The sequence below is a fragment of the Triticum urartu genome, chromosome 6 (genome assembly GCF_003073215.2).
Source record: "Triticum urartu cultivar G1812 chromosome 6, Tu2.1, whole genome shotgun sequence".
NCBI classification, from domain to species: Eukaryota; Viridiplantae; Streptophyta; class Magnoliopsida; order Poales; family Poaceae; genus Triticum; species Triticum urartu.
Genome location: NC_053027.1, coordinates 205,161,984 through 205,183,769, shown reverse-complemented (window position 1 = coordinate 205,183,769; position 21,786 = coordinate 205,161,984).

The following is a 21,786-nucleotide window of genomic DNA, read 5'->3' as shown; positions in this document are numbered from 1 at the left end:
CGGCTCTGCAAAACAAATTCCACATACCACCGTAGAGAGTACAATATCCCACAAATGTAATCTTCTGACAAATTTCATAGCATGACATCACGCCATGGCCCGTTCATTATTCGAACCGTTTTTCTCAACGAGCTACTTCACATATTGCGAGGAGGTTTTCTTGGCACGTCTTGTCGAAGCAGATACGGGTGTGGGTAAACCAATATCATGGGATTCTCATCAATACGGGTGTGGGTAAACCAACCGCGCCATCAATCATGGTGCTTGGGGAATAAGTGAGTTTACCAGGAAAGTGGGGAGGCACAGAATCCCTGCTGCCTTTATAAGGGGATAAGGACTCCCTTTCGCACCCATGCTTTCTTCTTCCCGATCCATTCCCCTTCGCCCGAGCTCCAGCGCCCTAGCGTTCGTATTCTCCGCCCACAAAGGCCTTTCGAAAAAGTCCGGATTCGGAGCAGGAGGCTAGTGGATGGCCTCTACCGTCCAGGAGAAGGATATCAAAAAGCGTCGGGAGGCCGGGTATCTGGCCAAAAAATCAGCCACCGTCTCCCAACGGCGGGACAGATTGTTCCTACACTTGAACCCCAAGAGAGAGTTGTATTCCTCCCTCATTTTGCCCGCGGGCTAGGGTTTCCCCTCCACCCGTTCGTTCACGGCATCATGTATTATTACGGGATCAATTTTCATGATCTATCCCCCAATTCCTTCTTCAACATCTCGACATTCATCGTCGTGTGCGAGGCTTTTCTTCGCATCTCGCAACACTTCGGCTTATGGCTGAAGATCTTTAATGTGAAGCCCAAGGTGGTGAGCGGCGAGCACGCCGAGTGCGGGGGCGCTATGGTGAGCAAGATGCCCATCGTCACATGGCAAACAGGTACTTTTAATGATTCTGTCAAAGAGTGGCAACAGCAGTGGTTTTACATCACTGAGCCGCCTGGCATGGAATGGGCCGCTGCTCCAGAGTTCCGATCCAGAGCCCCTCTGCGGCTTACGTCCTGGCCCAAGAAGGGCCTGAACTGGTCTTCGTCCGACGAACTGTCGATGCTCCAGACGCGCGTTAAAGATATGGAAGACAAGAACATCGAACTTGTCAATGTAGTCTAGGTGATGTTAGCTCACCGGATCCTGCCTTGTCAACACCGGACTTGCAATCTATGGGAATTCGATCCGGCCAAGCACTAGACCGTGCGAGAGCTCTTTGGCTCCTTGCACAAAGACATCTGGAAGGTGCTTTTCAAGTCCGGAAAATCATGGCCGGACTCGGCCGTGGACCGCGGGTACCAACTGTCCCGCCCTGCAAGCTCGGTAAGTTTTTATGTGTTTTATCCACATAACCCAAGGGAAATGCTTAATGTGTTTTCCTCAACTCCCCTAGCGATGGACGAAGAAGGCGAGGCGGATCCACTGTCCGGTCCCGTTGCCCGAAGAACCGGCCAGCCCTCTTCTGACGAAGATGCTGGTCCTGGCACCATACAAGCCACCGAAGAAGAAGGCCGAGAAGGATGCCAAAAAGACCCGGGGCGGCATTCGTCGCCGCGGCACTACAGACACAATATCCGAAGGCTCCAACTTCCGTTCTGCCTCCAAAGAAGACAAGGAGGAAGAGGTAGACGAATCCCCAGCGGGGGGAAGAAAGAAGAGGGCAGCCTCCATACACTTGGAGGCTGAGTCGGCTAAAAGGGGAAAAGCTCCTCTTCCGGAAGAGTCCACTACTGCCGCCGACAGCAGCCCGGCGTGGGATCCCGGGGCCCAGCCCCTGGTCACCTCGTGAGTATAAAATCCGAACACATTTATGCGTCCAGACTCATCATGGCATAATATTTTAACCTGAGCTATATTTTTTGTAGTCCGGCGTGGTCCTGTACCGAACAATCCTCATCAGAGGATTTGCTGAGCTCGGATGCTATGGAGAGCAGGACGCCCCCGAAGTCCCCTTCCCTCAAATATGTGAATAACACCGAGGCTTCATCCCAGAAGGACCCCGGCCAAGGAGGGGGGAAGAGATCTTGAAAGCGGCGCATGGAGGCCAAACTTCGGGGGCCGGAGACATGGGGGAGAAAATTCCCATGGGAGTCGACGGCAGGAGCCATCTTGAATTTTGCTCCCAGCCGGACGCAATTCCGGAGACCAATACGGCTCCAGAACCAAGCAGGCAGCCTCCCTCGGCTGGAGGGGGCGTGCCTGTTCCCCCGGCAATCTCTGTCCAACCAGAGGTGCCAGATGTTTTGTTGGCGGCGCTAAAGAGCGCCTCCATCGTCGATGAACACCGTGCCCTGATGTGTGCGGTGATTAAGGAGATTCAGTCTGCTGAGAGTGGACTGAATGAAGCCTGTATCAGCCTTTATAAGAGGCTTTGAGGTATGTTTTATGAGGTTTCGAAGAGTGTCATATTATGCATAGTAGCCCCTGATACACTGTTCGGTGCATGAAAGGACCGGACAGAGGATCAATTTTATGTTCGCAGGAAGACTCACTTGATGGCATCTATCTCTCTTCTTTCATAAGCAGGCGTCTGAAGTGGCTGCTGCTTCTCGTACTGCGGAGGTCTCTGGACTGAATCAAAGTCTGGAGCAGGCCAAAGAAGAACTTGGCCAGTTGAAAAGGCAGTTGGAAGACAAACAAGGTATGCGCAAGCCTTGTTCGCGTTTAGTGCAAACAAATTTCTAGTATGATAAAATATGTTTCATTATTTGCGCCAGGGGCAATGACCGAAGTCGAGGCTCTGAGGAACGCTGTTGTCGGGGCCGAGGAAAAGGCAACCGCAGAGCTGGCTCTTCGTGAGAAGCACGAGGCCAGGGTTATTGAAGCTGAGGAGGAGCTTCAAGAGTCCGTGAAGAAATGCAAGACCTTGGAGCAGAGTTTAACGGAGAAAGAATCCGAACTCGCCAGGGCTCATCAGGCCGCGCGCGATGCCCAGGGGGAAACCCAAGGCGCCATGTAGGAGATCCAAGAGGCGAGGACGATTACGGCAGGTAAGGCTATTTTCCATGTAAAGAAAGTATTTGAGGAGAAAATCATATTTCTAATTTTGAATTCTGATTCCTCTAGGGGTATTTGCGGAAATGCCCCGTAGCATATCAGATGCCGCCCAAATCTACCGAGCTGAAGAAGGGAACACTACGGATAAGCTCTTCTGGTTGCAGTATCTGGCACCGAATTATTTGGTGCCTTTTGCCGACCAACTGAAACAGTTGATCGAACTGCATAGGGCGGACGAACTGGCCATGATGGATTTGATTATCCGGCTATGGCCCACCAAGCCGATTTCAAGCAGCTACTTCGGGCTCGTGAAGCGGCTTGTGAGTTCCTGCCCTCGACTTGACGTCATCAATTGGTCGGTCTGTGTAGAGGGTGCGCGAATGGCCTTTGCCCATGCAAAGGTGCACTGGGGGAAGATGGATGCTGAAAAGCTGATGACCAAGGGACCGCCAGAGGGGAAGGAGCACCGCAAGCCCGAATTATATTATGAAAGTGTCCTGAAAGGATCCTGCCTTGCGGCGGAGCAATGCACCAAGGACATTATATTTCCATGAATACAATCATATTGTCCTTTGTAATGTTGAACAAGGTCATTTCTCTTATATATTGCATGTTATATAAAAGTTTATCCTCCTGCACGGCCGTTTTATATATTAATCCTGAGAGCTGGCCAGTCATCGGCTTCTGCCCCCATGTAGGAAGTATGGGGGTGTTCGGGATAAACCTGATCAGTCTTTATCCCAGTTTCGGGTCCTTCGAAGGAGGTATACAGCATAACGAACCAGAAAATCAGACTATAGGGCTTTATCACTCTCACTTAGCCATAGGAGCTTTAGAAAAGGAATGTAGGCACAACCCCTGGTGTTCGGAAGACCGCACGAGGGGCTATATAATCACCTGATCGGAAGAAAATCCGATCCATCGCACGCTGCATTGGTTATGGCATTATGCGGGAGGAATCCTTAAAGATTTTACAACCTCTCTAACAGCTGACCAGCTCTCACCGTATCATGACAGTCAGTTTTCGGCTTTCTCTACTGAGGTGCTCGTCCAGAAGAACCGCGACACAATCGTAGTAGTTCTCCCTGTGCCGCCTTAGCCGATACAGCGGAACGTAAGGCAGCAAAACATGGTAGCCGAGCAAATCCAACATTTGACCCAAGACATGATTCGGAGTTGATGCATATAATGCTATAAGTTCAGGGTGCCGAACTTCTATGAAGGTGTTCAGACTTGATTGTTGTATTATGGGTAAAACGAAGCCCCTGGCATATTTAAGGCATATCGCGGTGTACGGATGCCACTTGACAAAAGAATTTCAACAAGAAATAACAGTAGATAAGCATTATATAAATTCGCATGTTGTATTTGAATAGTACGTCAATGCCTGTGAGTACAGGTATTGTGATAAAAAGGAAGATGATTGTGGAACCTGCTAAGACCAGGGGGGAAGAAGTTGTCTGCGGATCCGGAGTATAGTCGAATGGTCATCGCGGGGAATATCTAAGGATTCCCTTGTGCGTTCGAGATACTTCCACATCGCCAGTCCTGGTCTGCGCAAAGTTGAACCTGCAAACAAAATGTAAGAAATGCTTGTGTGCCGCAAAGTGGTTGAGCCGCGGTATGTGGCCTGTATTGGCCTTTGTCGGTGTTTAATTGAGCTTTGGACGAGCCGGGCTATCCTGCCACGAAGTAGTTCGAAGTCCTTTGGCGGTGTCCGGGAGTCGGGCCATCGACTCGAGGTTCGGTTGGAAGGTGCCACTTGTAACTTCTGCTGTTAAAGCAGCGGTATACTCCTTGGTGCCGAGGGAAAGTTCAACCTTGCCATTAACCGTGATGACGCCGCGCGGACCGGGCATCTTGGGCTTATGTAGGCATAATGTGGTACCGCGTTGAATCCAGCGAACGCGGTTCGTCCGAGCAGTGCCTGATAATCACTACGAAAGGGGACGATGTCGAAGATTATCTCTTCAGCACGGTAATTGTCTAGTGATCCAAAGACTACCTCAAGGGCGATGGAGCCTGTACAGCTGGCCTCCACACCTGGTATAATACCTATGAAGGTGGTTTTAGTGGGCTTGATCACCGAATGATCGATGCCCATCTTGCGCACTATGTCCTGGTAAAGCAGGTTTGGACTGCTACCTCCGTCCATAAGTACTCGTGTGAGGTGGAACCCGTCAATTATTGGGTCGAGGACTAGTGCAGCTGGATTGCCCTGATTGGTGTTAACCGGATGATCTGTGCGGTTGAAGGTGGTCAGCCCTAGTTTATATTGTGGGACGACTGGTTCTATTAAGTCGACATCCCTAAGGGTGTGCGTCCGGTCCGGGTTGGGAGTGTAGGTGCTGTTTACCACGTTCACCGTTTGGATTTGCGGGGGAAATTTCTTTTGCCCTCTTGTACTCAGCGATCTGGGCTCCTCGTCGCCATCGTCACTTTGAGACCCCTTATCTTTGTTTTTGGCACCTGACCTGCCAGCTTGTTTGAAGACCCAGCATTCTCTGTTGGTATGATTAGCTGGTGTTCCTAGGGTGCCATGAATTGGGCATGGGCGGTCGAGTATGCGGTCCAGACTGGACGGAACCAAATTGTCATTTTTGAGTGGCCCATTCCGCTGACTGGACTTAGAGCCCCTAAATCCGGCATTGACTGCTGTATCTTTGGCGTTTTCACCATTTTTGCGACGCTTGTGTTTGTTGTGTCGGGGTTTGCCGTTGCTATCTCTAGCTTCTGATGTGCCAGGGTTGCTTGCTGTGTTGTTGCTACGGGCCCACCAGCTATCTTCGCCCAAGCAAAAGCTGGTCATGAGTGTCGTGAGGGCTGCCATGAATTTTGGCTTCTCTTGGCCGAGATTTCGGGTGAGCCACTTGGTACGGATGTTATGTTTAAAGGACGCTAGGGCTTCGGCATCCGGACAGTCGACAATTTGGTTCTTTTTAGTTAGGAACCAAGTCCAGAATTTCCTGGCTGACTCTCCGGGCTGTTGTGTTATGTGACTTAAATCGTGAGCATCCGGTGGTCGCACATAAGTGCCCTGGAAGTTGTCCAGGAATGCGTCTGCCAGGTTTTCCCAACATCCGATGGAGTTGTCGGCAAGCTATTCAGCCAATGCAGATCCGGCCCCTGGAGTTTTAGCGGGAGATACTTGATGGCGTGTAGATCATCCCCGCGTGCCATGTGAATGTGGAGGAAGAAATCCTCTATCCATACCGCGGGGCCTGTAGTGCCGTCATATGATTCAATGTTCACGGGTTTAAACCCTTTTGGGAATTCATGATCCATTACTTCATCAGTGAAGCATAGGGGTTGTGCAGCGCCTCTATGCCGAGCTATATCACGACGCAATTCATATGAGTCTTGTGTGCTGTGTTCGGGCCGGCCGGATTTGCTTTTAGTATATCCGGTGTGACGGTTGTCGTCACGCGTTGGGGCGCGCCCCCATGATCCATAGACCGATCTTTTATGTCCTGATTTGTTTTCCAATACTTCTCACAGGTCCTGCGTGTTACCCCGGGCGTTGGTATTTTTTTTTAACTGGCGACGGGGTGCGGGCTGGCCTTCGGCCTGATATGCCGCTTTGTCTCAGCCACGAGGTGGTCGGTCAGCCGCATCATACGCTGGGAGCGTAGGCTTCAATGCTTCCTCCTCGAGTTGGGGTAGCAACCTGCATTTTGGGTAACTTTTGGTTGAGCGCTCGATTTTTTATTCCTTGGCTGCCAGGACCTCGGTCCATCTAACCGTTAGCAAATCCTGATCAGCCTGAAGCTGCTGCTGCTTTTTATTCAGCCTTTTTTCTGTGGCTATAAGCCAGCGCTTGAAGCGATCCTGCTCGACGGGATCCTTAGGAACGATAAATTCTTCGTTGCTGAGGCTCACCTCGTCTTTGAGGAGGGACATGTAAGTGTCCTCTTCTGATTCTCCGTCCGTCGCTTGTTTCTTCGGGCTAGCTTGCCCATCCTCCTGCTCGAAGCCTGGCTAGAGGGGATTGTCTTTGTCTTCGGCGCTATCCGCAGTGTTATTGTCTCTTGTGCCGGTATCGCTGCTTTTGCTATGGCGAGGCTTTGAGTGGCGCTGATGACGCTGGTGCTTAGATTGCTTCTCGAGGGGATTATCCTCCGTTGCCTTATTGCCATCGCTTTCTTTGGGGGTGTCCACCATGTATATATCATATGATGAGGTGGCAGTCCAGCGCCCTGTGGGCGGTGGTTCCTGTTCTTCTCCTGCATCGTCGTCCATACCGTCGATGTCTTCGGAGCCGAAGTCGAGCATGTCGGATAAGTCGTCGACAGTGGCTATTAAGTGGGTGGTGGGTGGGGGACAAATTTCTTCGTCGTCCGCTTCCCACTCAAGCCGGACACAGTTCAGCCAAGGGCCTCCTGACAAGGAGAGAGACCTTAATGAATTTAGCTCATCACCCAAGGGCGAGTGCTGAAAGATATCTGCGGAGGAAAACTCCATGATCGGCACCCAATCAGATTTGATAGGCATGGACGCAGGCGGTTCGGTGCCCGTGGCTGGGGATGAATCCAAGGATCCGGCCACACAGGTCTCGTAGGAGGTGAAGTTAGTATTCGGCTCTATCGCCGCTGAGCGTGAGGCCTCCATGGCGGGGTCCATCCACCCGTCCTCGGACAGCACGATCTGCTCCGGATCGAGGGCCGGAGTTGCCACGTGGGTGATCCCCCGGACACTGTCCGGCGGCAGAGCTAAGTCATGCTCGTCGTGACTGTGTGGCGCACCTGACACGGGCTCGAATCCATCGAAGATCAAGTCTCCGTGGATGTTGGCAGTATAGTTTAAGTTTCCAAACCTGACCTGACGGCCAGGGGCGTAGCTCTCGATCTGCTCCATATGGCCAAGAGAGTTGGCCCGCAGTGCGAAGCCGCCGAATACGAAGATATGTCCGGGGAGAAAAACCTCACCGTGGATCGCATCGTTGCCGATGATCGAAGGAGCCATCAAGCCTTTATCGTTATGGCGCAGTGGAACTCTCAATGAAAGCATCAATGTCGGTGTCAAAACCGGCGGATCTCGGGTAGGGGGTACCGAACTGTGCATCTAAGACGGATGGTAACAGGAGGCGGGGGACACAATGTTTACTCAGGATCGGGCCCTCTCGATGGAGGTAATACCCTACTTCCTGCTTGATTGATCTTCATGATATGAGTATTACAAGAGTTGATCTACCACGAGATCGCAGAGGTTAAACACTAGAAGCTAGCCTATGACTATGATTGTTCTTGTCCTATGGACTAAACCCTCTGGTTTATATACACACCGGAGGGGGCTAGGGTTACACAGAGTCGGTTACAAGGGAGCAGATATACATATCCGAATTGCCAAGCTTGCCTTCCACGCAAAGGAGAGTCCCACCCGGACACGGGACGGAGTCTTCAATCTTGTATCTTCATAGCCCAACAGTCCGTCCAAAGGATATAGTCCGGCAGTCCAGGGACCCCCTAATCCAGGACTCCCTCAGTAAGGTCTGTACTTGATTGATCAGCATATTAATGTAAAACATGAACTTTGCCGGGGACTCGTGCATGTAATATGTCCATGAAGTGGTGGGATGCCTCTATACTTTTAAGTAAACAAGTTTCCCCCCGGTAGCCTATCCTGTCGGTACCCTCAGTTTTTCTGCCGTGGAGCTAGGCCTACCAGGCACAAATCATGAAGAGGGACTCGCCCCCCGCCAATCCTTTGTCGCGAAAGGCCACTGGGACCATCCTGTCCGAAGTAACGTTCAAGTCAAAGGATGGGAGCACCTAAGTTTCAAAAGGTAGTGATGTTTTATTATGCACAAGTCCCTACTTATAGAACACATATGGATAAGAGAAAGAACTTATCTATTTGGCTTGCTAGGGATCACAATGTAGGCGCATCTTCTCATCTCCTCCTTGGGTCCAATTCCACGGTAGGATCCTGTAGTTTATGCAGATGAAAATGATGCCAGATGCGAACTTATCTACATGGACATGCGATGCTCATGATATGCTTATGCATGCATGCAACTTGTCGGGGGGGGCCTGCGCTTCATTTATTTTTCTACTGCACAGGGTCTGCGCCTGGATTTATACAAGGGGTTACATGCAAATGAGGCATGGCCTGTACAAAAAGGGTGGCTGCCGGGTAGGGCCCGATAGCCGTGCCTTACGGGTACAACTTGCGGAGATGCTCCATATTACATGAGTTTTGCAATTGAATGCCATCTCCGGTCTCCAGATAGACTGTGCCAGGTCTGGTCACTCGTACTGGCCTTCCCACATCTTCGTCAACTTGTTTGTACCCTTGGCGGACTGAACGTGCCTAAGGACAAGGTCGCCTTCCTTAAAACACCGGACATGAACCCTGTGGTTGTGATAGCGACGCATGGCTTGCTGGTAGCGTGCAGCACGCATAGCAGCCCGAAGATGGTTCTCCTCGAGAAGCACAGGGTCTTCACGCCGGTGCTGTTCCTGTGCTACTTCATCATAGGCAGGCACTCGAGGTGACCCGTAAATGAGTTTCGTGGGGATAACTTCTTCTGCCCCATAGACTAGGGGGAATGGAGTCTGCCCAGTAGCTCAATTTTGTGTCGTTTTGAGGGACCAAAGAACCACTGGCAGCTCATCGATCCATCGCCCACTGCACTTCTGCAGCTTATCAAATGTTCTCGTCTTGATTCCTCACAACACGTCAATGTTCACCCTCTCAGGTTGCCCACTGCTTCTGGGATGTGCAACCGAGGAAAATGAGATCTTGGTTCCAAGGGCATGAACATATTGCATGAAGGCGCGGCTCGTGAATTGGGTGTCGTTGTGAGGATGATCCGGGCAGGGACCCCGAAGCGGCACACCAATCCTTTCAAGAACTTGATAGCTGGCTGAGCAGTCACCTTACTCATGGCTTCTACTTCCTGCCACTTTGTAAACTTGTCGATTGCAATGACCAAGAATTCAAAGCACCCGGTAGCATGATGGAAAGGGCCGAGGATATCGAGCCCCCAGACCAAAAACGTCCATGACAAAGGGATTGTCTGAAGAGCGTGGGCAAGCAGACGGATATTCTAGGAATGGAACTGGCAGGCTTCATAGTTGGTGACTAGCTCGACCGCATCTTGGAGGGATGTGGGCCAATATAATCCTTGTCGGCATGCTTTCCCAACCAAAGCCCTTGATCCAATGTGGGAGCCGCACATGCCTTTGTGTATTACTGCCATCGGTTCCTTTCCTTCTTCTCAGCAAATGCACTTCAATTTCACACTGTTGAGCCTTCTTCCGTATAGCGTGTCATCGACGAACTGAAACATACTGGCCCTCCGGGCTACTCTTTCAGCTTCTTCTTGCTCTTCTTGAAGTTCTCCGGTTTGGAGGAAATGAACTATGTGTCGTACCAAAGTTGGAGCCTGGGGCTCGGCAATGAGGACTAGCGGCACCTCCTCCTTTGTGGGAGCGCAACCTCGACCATGAGGACCGATAGTCTGGTGGGTGGGGGTAGCTCTACAGCTGAAGGGGAGTTGTTCCCATCTAGCTCTCTGTCGGGAGCCCCGCGAGGCTCTATCGGGAGAGACTTGCCAGAGTCTAGTTTCCTCCTCTTCCGGGCCATTATTGTCGGGGATACTGAGGGCTGGGTAAGATGGAGAACAAAAGTTCCTGGTTCCACAAGAAGCTTCTGCGCAGCGCACTTTGACAGATGATCAGCAATGATGTTTTCTGCATGGGGTACGTGCTCTGTTTGCAATCCGTTAAAGCACCCCTCCATCCTTCTCACTTCCTCAATGTAAGCCTCCATCAATGGTATTTGGTAATCCTTGTTGACTTGTCTCACCAAAAGTTGTAAATCTCCTCGAATGATCAGCTTCTTGATCCCCAATTCTATGGGAATCCTGAGCCCGGCAAGGAGCCCTTCATACTATGCCGTATGGTTGGTCACCTCCTGCCAGGGAAAATGCATCTGGATGACGTACTTTAGATGCTCTCCAATGGGAGCAACGAGGAGCATGCCTGCCCCTACACCTTGTAGGGAGAAGGCACCATCGAAATACACGATCAATTCTTCGGGTGCTTCCTTGCCGGGAAGAACTGTCTCTAGTAACTGTTCATCAGGGGTTGGCATCCATTCTGCAACAAACTCTTCCAGTTCTCTGCTCTCAATTATTGATGTGCTTTCAAACTTTAAGCCAAAGCTAGATAACTCCAATGCCCACTCCACTATTCTGTCGGTAGCCTCAGGGTTTCGGAGTACCTTTGCAAAGGGAAGCGGGTGACAACTGTGATCTCGTGGGCTTGGAAGTACTGGTGCTGTTTCCTTGAGGTCATGACAAGGCAAAAATCAACTTTTGCACGCTAAAGTACCTAGATCTATACCCCTACAATAAGGAGCTGACGAACTACACTGGGCACTGCACTACTTTCTTCCTTGTCGCGTCCTTGGAGTTGCCTCCGCTGTTGTGTTCTTATCTATCTTGATCTAGGTATGTCCTTGTCGGGTTGTGCTCATTTTCGCCCCCGGAAGGGACACTAACTGAGGCTACTGCTTCCACCACTTCCCGTTGTGCCATTAGTGCTTCACTAAGCACTTGATTAGTTGCCGCTAGGTATAGCAACAACGGCTCTTGTGGTTTGGGAGCAACCAAAGTGGGCACATAAGACAAGTAGGACTTCAAATCTTGCAGTGCTGCATCTGCTTCTGGAGTCAACTTCATGGGTCCTGCCTTCTTCAATATTTTTAAGAACGGCAAGGCACGCTCATCAGACTTGGAGATGAATCTGGTAAGTGAGGCAACACACACAGTAAAATGTCTCACATCCTTAACTGGCTTACTTGCCTGAATCTACTTGATAGCCTTGATCGTATCAGGGTTGGCCTCTATCCCGTGATGGGACACAAAGAAACCAGGTAGCTTGCCGGAGGAACGCCAAACACACTTCTCCGGGTTCAGCTTCAAGTTCATCATGCGTAAATTAGCAAATGTCTCTTCTATGTCTTGTTGGAGGGTGGATTTGTCCTTAGTCCTGACCACAATATCATACATGTAAGCTTCAATGTTCCTATGCAACTGTGATTCAAAACCAATCTTAACTGCTCTTGCAAAAGTGAATCCGGCACTCTTCAACCTGAAAGGCATTCGCACGAAGCAATATGTGCCACATGGGGTGATGAACGAGGTCTTTTCTTCGTATTCCTTGGACATAAAGATTTGATGATATCCAAAGAATGCATCCAGAAAGGAGATAAAATCACACCCGGAAGTGGAATCCACAATTTGGTCGATGTGCGGCAAAGGGAACAGGTCCTTCGGGGAAGCTTTGTTATGATCCATGAAATCTATGCAAAGCCTCTATTTCCCATTAGCGTTGCGTACGACCACTAGGTTTGCTACCCATGTTGGATGTAGTACTTTGACAAAACCAACTGCCTCAAGTTTCTTGATTTGGCAATGAACTGCTGGCGCTCCAAGGCTTGCTTTCAGACCTTCTTCTTGATGGGTCGGGCATGTGGGTAGACAAGAAGGTGGTGCTCGATTACCACCCTGGGAACACCGGGGATATCAGATGGTTGCCAGGAAAGCACATCAATATTCGCCCGCACGAAGGCAACAAGCACGCTTTCCTATTTGTCATCAAGGGTGGCACTGATAGTGACAGTACCATCAGCGCCAGCCAGCCCTGTCGGGACCTTTTTCACATGAGATGCAGCAGCCTTGGATCTCTTGCTATTGGAACTCTCCGGCAAGTCATCAACAGGCGCAGCGTACTCCGAAGAGGTACACTTCCCAGATTCCTTGCTGGCGTCCCTCTTAGACTTCTTCTTTCCTTCACTTTTGTTGGCGGGTACTGTGGCTTTAGCAGCCTCTGCCGTGACTACATCCCAGTACATCTTATCCATGCAAATAATTGTGTCCTTCTTGTCTGACGGTATAGAAATTAAGCCCACTGGCCCTGGCATCTTCAAGGTATTGTAGGCATAGTTTGATGTTGCCTTGAATTTGGCGAGAGTTGGACGTCCAAGGATTCCGTTGTACGGCATGGGGAGGTTGACCACATCAAACACAACCTTCTCAGTCCGGTAATTCAACTCTCCCCTGAATGTCACCGGCAACATGATCCTTCCCTTAAGATGACTCCTACCGGGGTTGATTCCTTGAAATGCACCCATGACCTTGAGCTCTTCCTCTGCTATCTGAAGTTTGCTGATGGCCTTTGGGGAAATCAGATTCAACCCGGCCAGACGTCAACCAACATCTTTGTGACTTTCAGTTTGCGGTTTGTTGGTGAGACCAACAACGGCAACAACCCTACCGCGGTGGTGCGGTCAGGGTGGTCCTCTTCATCAAAGATGATGGGCGTGCGTGACCACTTGAGCAGCTTCTGAGAGTCTGCCCTTGGCTCCACGACATTGACCTCATGCGCACACTGTTTAAGCTGATAGTGAGAGTAGTGAAAAGTTGCACCCCCGTCAATGCCTAGGGCATCAGTGCCCCTCTGTAATTCCTGCTCACTGGTTTCCTATTCATCCCCTCTGTCACTTTCATCGTTGCAATCTTCCTTCTCCCATCCTCTGGTGGGTTTTCCCTGATTCCAAGTTGCCATGGCGGGGCGGCCTGCTTCGGCCCTCGGCCCTTTCCTCCAGTGCCATTCTGACCATTTTCCTTATCATGCTTCTTGTACTCAGCCCTCTGGTTCTTGACGAGCTTTTCAACTTGATGGCACTCCTGGAGATCATGGCCCTTGGTCTGATGAATCTTGCAGTACGGCCCATCACCTTTCCCAGCCTCCCGGCAATCAGTGCACGCGACAACTTCCTTGCCGGGGGCTTTGGCCTTAGCCTTCTTGCCGGTACTCGGTGTGCCCGATCCCTCAACGGTCATTACAGCCATATCCTTGCACCTCTTGTTGCACTTCTTGTTCTTCTTCTTCTGACTGGTGGCCTCGTCATCATCCTCTGAGTCGATGTCGACGCCATCTTCTTCTCCAAGGAGTTTCCTCCCCTCCTCCATCCTAGCACACTTGTCCACCAAGGTGTAAAGCTCCTTCAAAGTCTTGGGCAATCGAACGTTCATCTTGGAACGTATCCGACGATTGCGCACATTGGATTGGAACACATCTATCACAGTTGTCGACTGGATGTGTGGAATATTTCTGTGGACTCAGCTAAACATCTGCATGTACTTCTGTAGAGTCTCTCCTTCCTTCTGTGGGAGAAGCTACAAATTGCTAGGCCGCCCTAGTTCTTGATGGCTGCCCGTGAAGGCGCCAACGAACTCTTGGCACAGGTCAGTCCAGGTCGAAATGGAGTTCTCCGGCAAGTGCATCAGACAAGACCTCACATTTGGCTTGAGTGCTAAAGGGAAGTAGTTGGCAAAAACCTTCTCATCTCTTCCCCTGGCAGCTTGAACATCAATGGTGTATATGCTCAAGAACTCTGCCAAGTTCAGTCTCCCATCATACTTCTCGGGTATCTCGGGATTGAATGTGCAAGCGGATGGCCAACGGACTTGTCGCAGCTCATGGGTGAAGGCAGGGCACCCAACCTCGAAAGGCAGGTCCCCGCCTCCACAGAGCACATGCTCGTCGACGTTTGGGCCATCGCACCCATCGGACTGGTGGTGGTTGTCGCGGCATCTTCGATGGTGACGAGCGCGCCCTCCCTCTGCCTGTCCTCCGGGGCTCGCCGTCGGGCTTGACGTGCTCGAGGATCGGATGAAGCCATCGAGACATCATCCAGCTCTTGGACGCGTGGCCTCATGCTGGTTCCCACAGTGGCGATTGCACCGTGGCGGTGGCCCTTTCCGCACAGTCAGCAGCGTGGGCTGTCGTCGCCATCTAGGGAGGTTGTGACGGGCCAGCTTGCTGTGAGTCTCCAGCCACGGCAAAGCCAATGAGGCTATGAATGGTGTATCTCCACTCATCCATCTGATCAGCTGTCAGCGGAAACCTCAGCAACAGTTGGGCCTGCGCCATGGTCTCCAAAGCGGTACTTTGCATTGGTGAGGATGACGTAAACCGCAACATCGCCCAGCTCCTGACAGTGTCGGCAGTGGCTGCGCCGTGCTCCTGCCGTCGGGAGCCAGTCGCTTGGATGGCATGGTGACAAGGTGGGAGCACGTGTGCACCAATTACCCCGAAAGGAGTATTGGTTGGGCTAGCTTGCTCCGGGGGTGGTGCATGTCCTGCGACTGCACCCACAGCCGGGGCGGCCGGAAGATTGCAATTCGGCTCACGGCGAGCATCACTACCATGGTTGTGCCCCTCTGCTGGGCCGGGAGGGACAGAAGGAATAATCTCTCTACCTGTACCTCGTGGAGCATGGTCACGAGGATGTTGTTGGTGCTGACCTTCTCAAGTGCCTCCCACTCCTCCTTCGGCCGCGGGGGAGGTGGTAACAACACCGCCTGCACCGACCACATCCCCTGCAGCGCTCACATCCTCATGCATCCCCGCATTTCCAGCCGCGTCGGCAGTCACGGGCGGTGGGGCCTTCGAGGTGCATGGGTGAGCAGCGGCACCTGACTTCTTCTTGGGCGCCATAGTTGATGGAGCCATTGATGATGAAAATGGCGATGAAGATGACGCGCTGCTTATGCTCTCGGGTTCGCGCAAGTGACTCGCCCTACCTAGCGTGTAAAGATGTCGTGTGAAACCACGGGAACCTATGGGGCCATGAGCCCCTTTTGGTTTGGCGGGGGGATGGGCACGTTGCACAAAGAGCGGAGAAGCATAACACAGCACGGCTGAAATCACACAGGCAGTTTTACCCAGGTTCGGGCCGCCGTGAGGCGTAAAAACCTACTCTTTCTTTGGTGGATTGATGGTAGATAATGGTGGAATATGCGACGCTCTTGCCCATCAGGTTTGCCTCGGGGAAAGAGTGTGTACACGCATATGAATATGCGAGGGTCCGAATCCTCTCTACGGTTGCCATGGGCCTCCTTTTATAGATAAAGGGGTCACCACAATAGCAAATCAGTCTTTTACACACTGATTAGAGAGCAAATAGTGATATTATACCTAACTCTGCAGGTGGACAGTGTGCATTAAATGCGCCGCTCAGTGTCACATCATAGTGTGCCCAACAAGCCTTGCTGGGCTGTTTTGCAAGCTTCGCGCCTACTTGCGTACGGTTTCATCTAGTGGTGTTTTCCATAGGAAGTGGCTGGCATGTGGTAGGAAGTAGCCACTTAGTCTCTTAGGGGCTTGAAACCACATCGATCGATGACTTGCGTTGTTGTGAGGTGGAGCGCTTAAGCTTTCATGGGGCAGTCCTCCCTTGCTGTGCCCACCAAGCCTGCCGGGGCAGTTTGGTGGCTTGTCTTCGGGGCAATCCTCATCCTCGTCAGGCTCGCCTGCCCGGCAAGGGAGGTTTTACCCTTGGTGATATCTAACTTCTCCGGCTCATGTTGGCCTTCTTGATCTGCACTTTGATCCTGCAAAGAACTGATCTCTTTTGCTTGGTCTGATCTTGGCTGTTGTAATCTTGTCCTTAGGCCTATGCATAGTCTGGGCAACTGTCGCGGGAAACCACAGCCACCTATGGGGCCAGAGGGCCCCTTGCTAGTTCGGTAGGGGGATGTCGCGTTGCACAAAGAGCATACGAGCGTGAGATCACACAGGCAATTTTACCCAGGTTCGGGCCGCCGTGAGGCGTAAAACCCTACTCCTCCTATGGTGGATTGATGGTGGAGTTTAGTACACTTGCCCGGCAGGGGGGCGGCAGTGGCTACACGCATATGGGTGTGAGTTGTCCAACATTCTAACCCTTTCTACTATTGTTATGGGCCTCATTTGATAGATTAAGGGGCTACCACAATAGAAAAGTAGTCATTATGCACTGATAAGATAGCAAATAGTGTTATCATACCTAACTCTGCAGGCTGACATGGCACATTAAATGTGCCGCTCAAAGTCACTTGATTGATTGCCCGGCAAGCTTTGTCGGACTAGTTTGCCAGCTTCACACCTGCTTGCTTGCCACGTTGCAAGATGGCTTTCATCTATAGGCATCTCCTGTAAAAGGAGGCCGTCATGTGGTGAATAGTTGCCACTTAGTCACTTTGCGGCTTAACACCGCACTGATTGACGAAGTGGGTCGTGGCGGAGTGGTTGGGTGAGGTGGTTTTGCCGTAGCTAGTCCAGGCAGGCCATGCGAGGATGTGTTGTGTAACAACCTGGTTTTTGGCCCTTTTTCTTTTTCTTTAATTTAATTGGTTTTTGCTCTATTTTTCTTTTTGGAGTGGTTTTGTGGCCTTGTCACCTGGGAAATCATCTTCATTTCCTCTCCCAAGTGGCTCATCATCCTAAAAACCTTGCCAAGATCATGTCACTCGACTACTTGACCAAACCCTAATTTCTTTTTCTAGGGAAAATTCCTTTTTCAATTAAAGGAATAACCCTATCTGCCCTAGGTTGTGAAGCAACATATATTTCTGCCCGTCCATAAATACCCAAATAATTCTAATAAATTGTTTGGGTCATATCTTCCTCAAATATGGTGAAATATTTCATTGGCCATATTTATCATCATGCTCAATAAATTCATTTCCTATTTTGTCCTAAATGGCACATTGTGAAGCCAGTGCTATTTATCTTTCCCCATTTGACCCCAAACTTTTTGGACATCTTTTCCTGTCCAAATAATTGACCTGTGCCAAAATTCAACTTTATTTTCCTAGCCAAACTTCCTCAGTAATTTTTCAAAGTTCCAGTCTGAGGGAAGCCTTTGTGAAGGAAATGCTAGGTATGGCTATCCAAATGAGTTGAAATTTTGCACACTACTTCATGCGCTCATATTAGCACACTCCTCCAAATTTGAGCCCCATCCAATCATCTATGTGCGCACAGGACCAAATCTTTTGTTTTGGAAATATTTTCAGATTGTGAAGCAAGTACATTTTATATTGCTTCATTTTGCCGGAAAATTTTCCAGAGCATTCTCATGACCAGGGAAGATAGCTATGAAGGAATTACCATTTGGGACCAAATCCTCAAGCCAATACTCCTCTAGAATTATCGCAAGATTCTGATCAGGGAAGATAGCTATGTAGGAATTACCATTTTGGTAAATCCATTTCGTATGTAACTTTTACAGAATCTTCATATTATCAAACCATTAGGCCTTGCCAAATTTCAGCTCAACTTGCCTCTCCATGTGAGTGCATTATCTAAATCCCTAATTCTGGCCATTATAGTGGTTTCTACAGCAACCACTAGCTAAACTCCTCTTCTTGAGATGAAACTTTGCCATTTTAATCTCCTTAGTGTGTAATCATCACCAGGAAAACTATTTACTGCGTTACCAAGATGGTGTCCCCACTGAACAACACAAACACTTGGCTGCTGGCTTGCATTGGGGCCATCTGCAAATCTCTTCTTTGCCCTGGACCCAATTATTTCTTCATTTTGACTGAGGACACGACGGTCTATCTACTGGACATGGTCGACCCGGCCAGAACGTGCCGTTTGCACCAGTGCCCGTGGTGATCACACTGGCGTCACACATAGTGCAAGCTCTGGCTCGGTCCGGCCACTATGCTCATCTCCTCCATCCTCGTCTCGACCTCAAACGTTGTACAGGAGGTCGCCCGTGCTCGACCGCATCTCCCTGCGTCGCTGCTTCATCGTCGTTCACCATCAATGCGCCAGGAGAGCCGCGCTCGTGCCACGCCCAGCCTCTACCCGCCATTAAAGCTTGGTCAGGAGCTCGTCCGTGAGCTCTAGAGCCCTCCTCTGTGCCTATATAAGGACCCCCGAACCCCTCCGCACCTCACCAGCCTCTCCCCAAGCATTCTCGACCACCAGAGTGCTCCGATCTCGCCGTTGGTCGCCTTCATCCTCGATGGCCGCCTCAGCCTCGGCATGATTCCGGCCAACCCGAGCCTCCTCTCCTCCTCCCACCACGTCCACCGAGTCCCCCTCGTTCCACTCAGCCGCCCCACCCACTTGCCCCCTCGCCGGAGTGCCTGCTTCGCCGGGGAGGACAACGCCCGCCCGTCCCGGTCCTCCTCCTGGTGCCACCTCTCACCTCCACCCCTCTCCTCCTCGGCGGCCATGCTCCCTCTGAACGGGACCCCCTCGCTGCCCCGGTCCCGTCGGTGCCCTCGGCTCGGCCAGAGATGGCCAGAGCTGGCCGGCCCCCTTGCCGCTTCCTCCCTTGCTCCTCCTTTGTCCTGCAGGGAGCACAGGAGCGGGAGGAAGGAGACGAACTCCCGTGCCCCCTCCCCTTGCGCCTAGGCCCCGCGTGGAAGTGGCTCCAGCCACGGATCCTCGTGGATAATTGGAGACGGGTTTCTGCTGGGTACGCTTTCCTGTTTCGAAAACGTATTTTCAATCTACTTCGGGTCAGAATATGCTTTCAGTTTCAGAAAACGTATTACCCCTAATGTGCTTTCAGTTTTTCCTCCCAGGGACCCGTTGGTGATGAAAATATTCACAAATTGGTCACTGATCTTCAACTCCTCACAACTTTTTAACTGTAACTCCGATCGAGGTGTAACCAGCGCTCATTTCTTCGCCTCGACGAGATCTATCTTTTGGTAACATTTTCACTAGGTGGTATCATAGTGAAAATGACCATTTTGCCCTTGTCTCCAATCAGCCCCTTTGAGAAAGAATCGCTCGGCGTTTCGTTCCGCGGCTTCACCGCACTTCTTCCCGGAGTCTCCGTCACCCCAGGCAAGCCACAACCACCATTTGCATGATAGCCATGCAGTAGCATTGGTTTTTCAAATAGAATCTTTAATAATTGTATGATTGTTTTGCTACTACTGTCGTTATTTCGGTTATGCTTATGGATCGGTGGTTATCGTCATGATATATATACTTTATGCACTTTGTTATCATGAGCTACTTGAGAGTATTACTTTCATATTGCCATGCTTGATAGTAGTACATGTTGGGTTGGTCATGTTCTTCGGTGCATGACTAACGTCAGTTACCGAGTACTGTTAAAATGCATTGTTCCTTTGCTGTTAGATGGTTAAGTGTTTACTCGGTAATATGCTTGATGTGTTATTGTATGGTATTTATTGTTGATGTTCATGTTATGCTATGAGTAGTGTGTACTTGTGATATGCTCAGTTGGATATGATTCATTGTTGATATGGTTGATAGTTATGTTGCACCCCCATGCTTATGTTGATATCATGCTCATGCTTTGTAATTACATCATGTTAAGTTTATCATGGCTCAGCATATTGTGATTAAATTGAACTTCAACAACTGTTGGCTGAGTCATGGTGCCACCATATCGAACTGATCAGTGCAACCACGCTTACCTTTATGGGAAGGTCCTAACTGGATCTATTGTCGTGCCTCTCACTGATGACTCCAACGAGGGAAGGTTATGGGCGTGCGCTACCCTAATTAGGTAGGCGGACATAAGCCTTGTGTGCCCGTTGTTGTTTTTATGGATCCGGGTCCCCGCTGCGGACCGTTTATGTTAGGCCACGACGGTGTTCGTTGGTGTCTTTGTTAGACACGGGGCCACCTAGGACTAGCCCAGTGGGGAGTGCGTCGGAGTGGCCGGGAGAGTGTCATGGCAGTAGATCGGTTTTGTCGGAACGTCGTTGGTCCACCCGAATGGGAGTGCGAGGCCATGGGTTCCGTAGTTGTCGGATGTGCGGTTCCAGCAAACCCTTAAGGTTCGAACACTTGGGTGCACACGAAGTCTTTCCTTGCCACCAATCTACGCCCTAGCTCGCTAAGATCTCGTGGACGAACTCGACAAACTCGCAACACAGAAAGACACAAGATTTATACTGGTTCGGGCCACCATTGTGGTGCAATACCCTACTCTAGTGTGGTGGTGGTGGATTGCCTCTAGGGATGATGATGAACAATACAAGGGAAGAACAGCCTCCTGAGGTTGAGGTGTTCTTGAGCTCGGTGAGCTTGTGTGTGTGTGTGTGGATGGTCTGAATGATCCGTCCTGCCTTATGAATCATCCGTCCTCTCTTAAGGTTGTGGCTAGTCCTATTTATATTGGCCATGGTCCTTTTCCCAAATATCGAGCGGCAAGGGAGCCTACAATGGCGGGCCAATACGAAGGGGGCAGCTAGTACCAGCTATCCTGACAAAAGTGGTCTTCGCCTGCCAAAGGCTCTGGTGGTGACGCCGTCTTGGGCTCCATGATGACCTCCGTGTTGCCGTCCTCTTGGTCTTGGTCTCATTGCACCAATATAGCAACCTTTGCCTGATGCCTCGGTACTCTTCGCCTGCGCTGGCCTCCTTAGCACCAAAGAGGAAACAAGGACGCTGCGCGCTGGCGCCCGCCTACTGTCGTGCGTCACGGCTCACGTCACGAGGGTCTCGTGAGGTTTGACCCGCCTTGATATCTCTGCTCTTCGTGAGGTTGCCTGGCTAGGCTACTCAAGAGGAGGTCTTGCGTCGTCCGCCTCGCGAAGGTCTTGGATGCTTTGTTAGTGAAGATGGATCGTACGACCTGCAGGCTCAGCCACGCCGCGGGCCGCAGCCAGGCAAGTCTGGGGGGCCCCGTTCCCAGGACACCGACAGTAGCCCCCGGGCCCAAGGTGCGCTCGGGCTTGGCTTCGCGTTGAAGCCAAGGGCTAAGTTCGGTGCACCGCGGGCCCCAAAATCATGTGGCCTTGATTGACGAGTGGTGGATGATTGGACGTGGGCGTCTCCGCTTTGCCATGCTGCCTCGACAACTGCATGACTTGACAAGTCCCTGCGACATGCAAGGAAAACCATAATTACTTGCGATCATGGGAGACGCCGGTTGGCCTTCTCTTGCTATAAATGGGGAGGGGGCGGAGCCCCCGTTGCCCACCTCTTCCTCGCTTGCTTGCTTCTTCCTCCTTTCTCC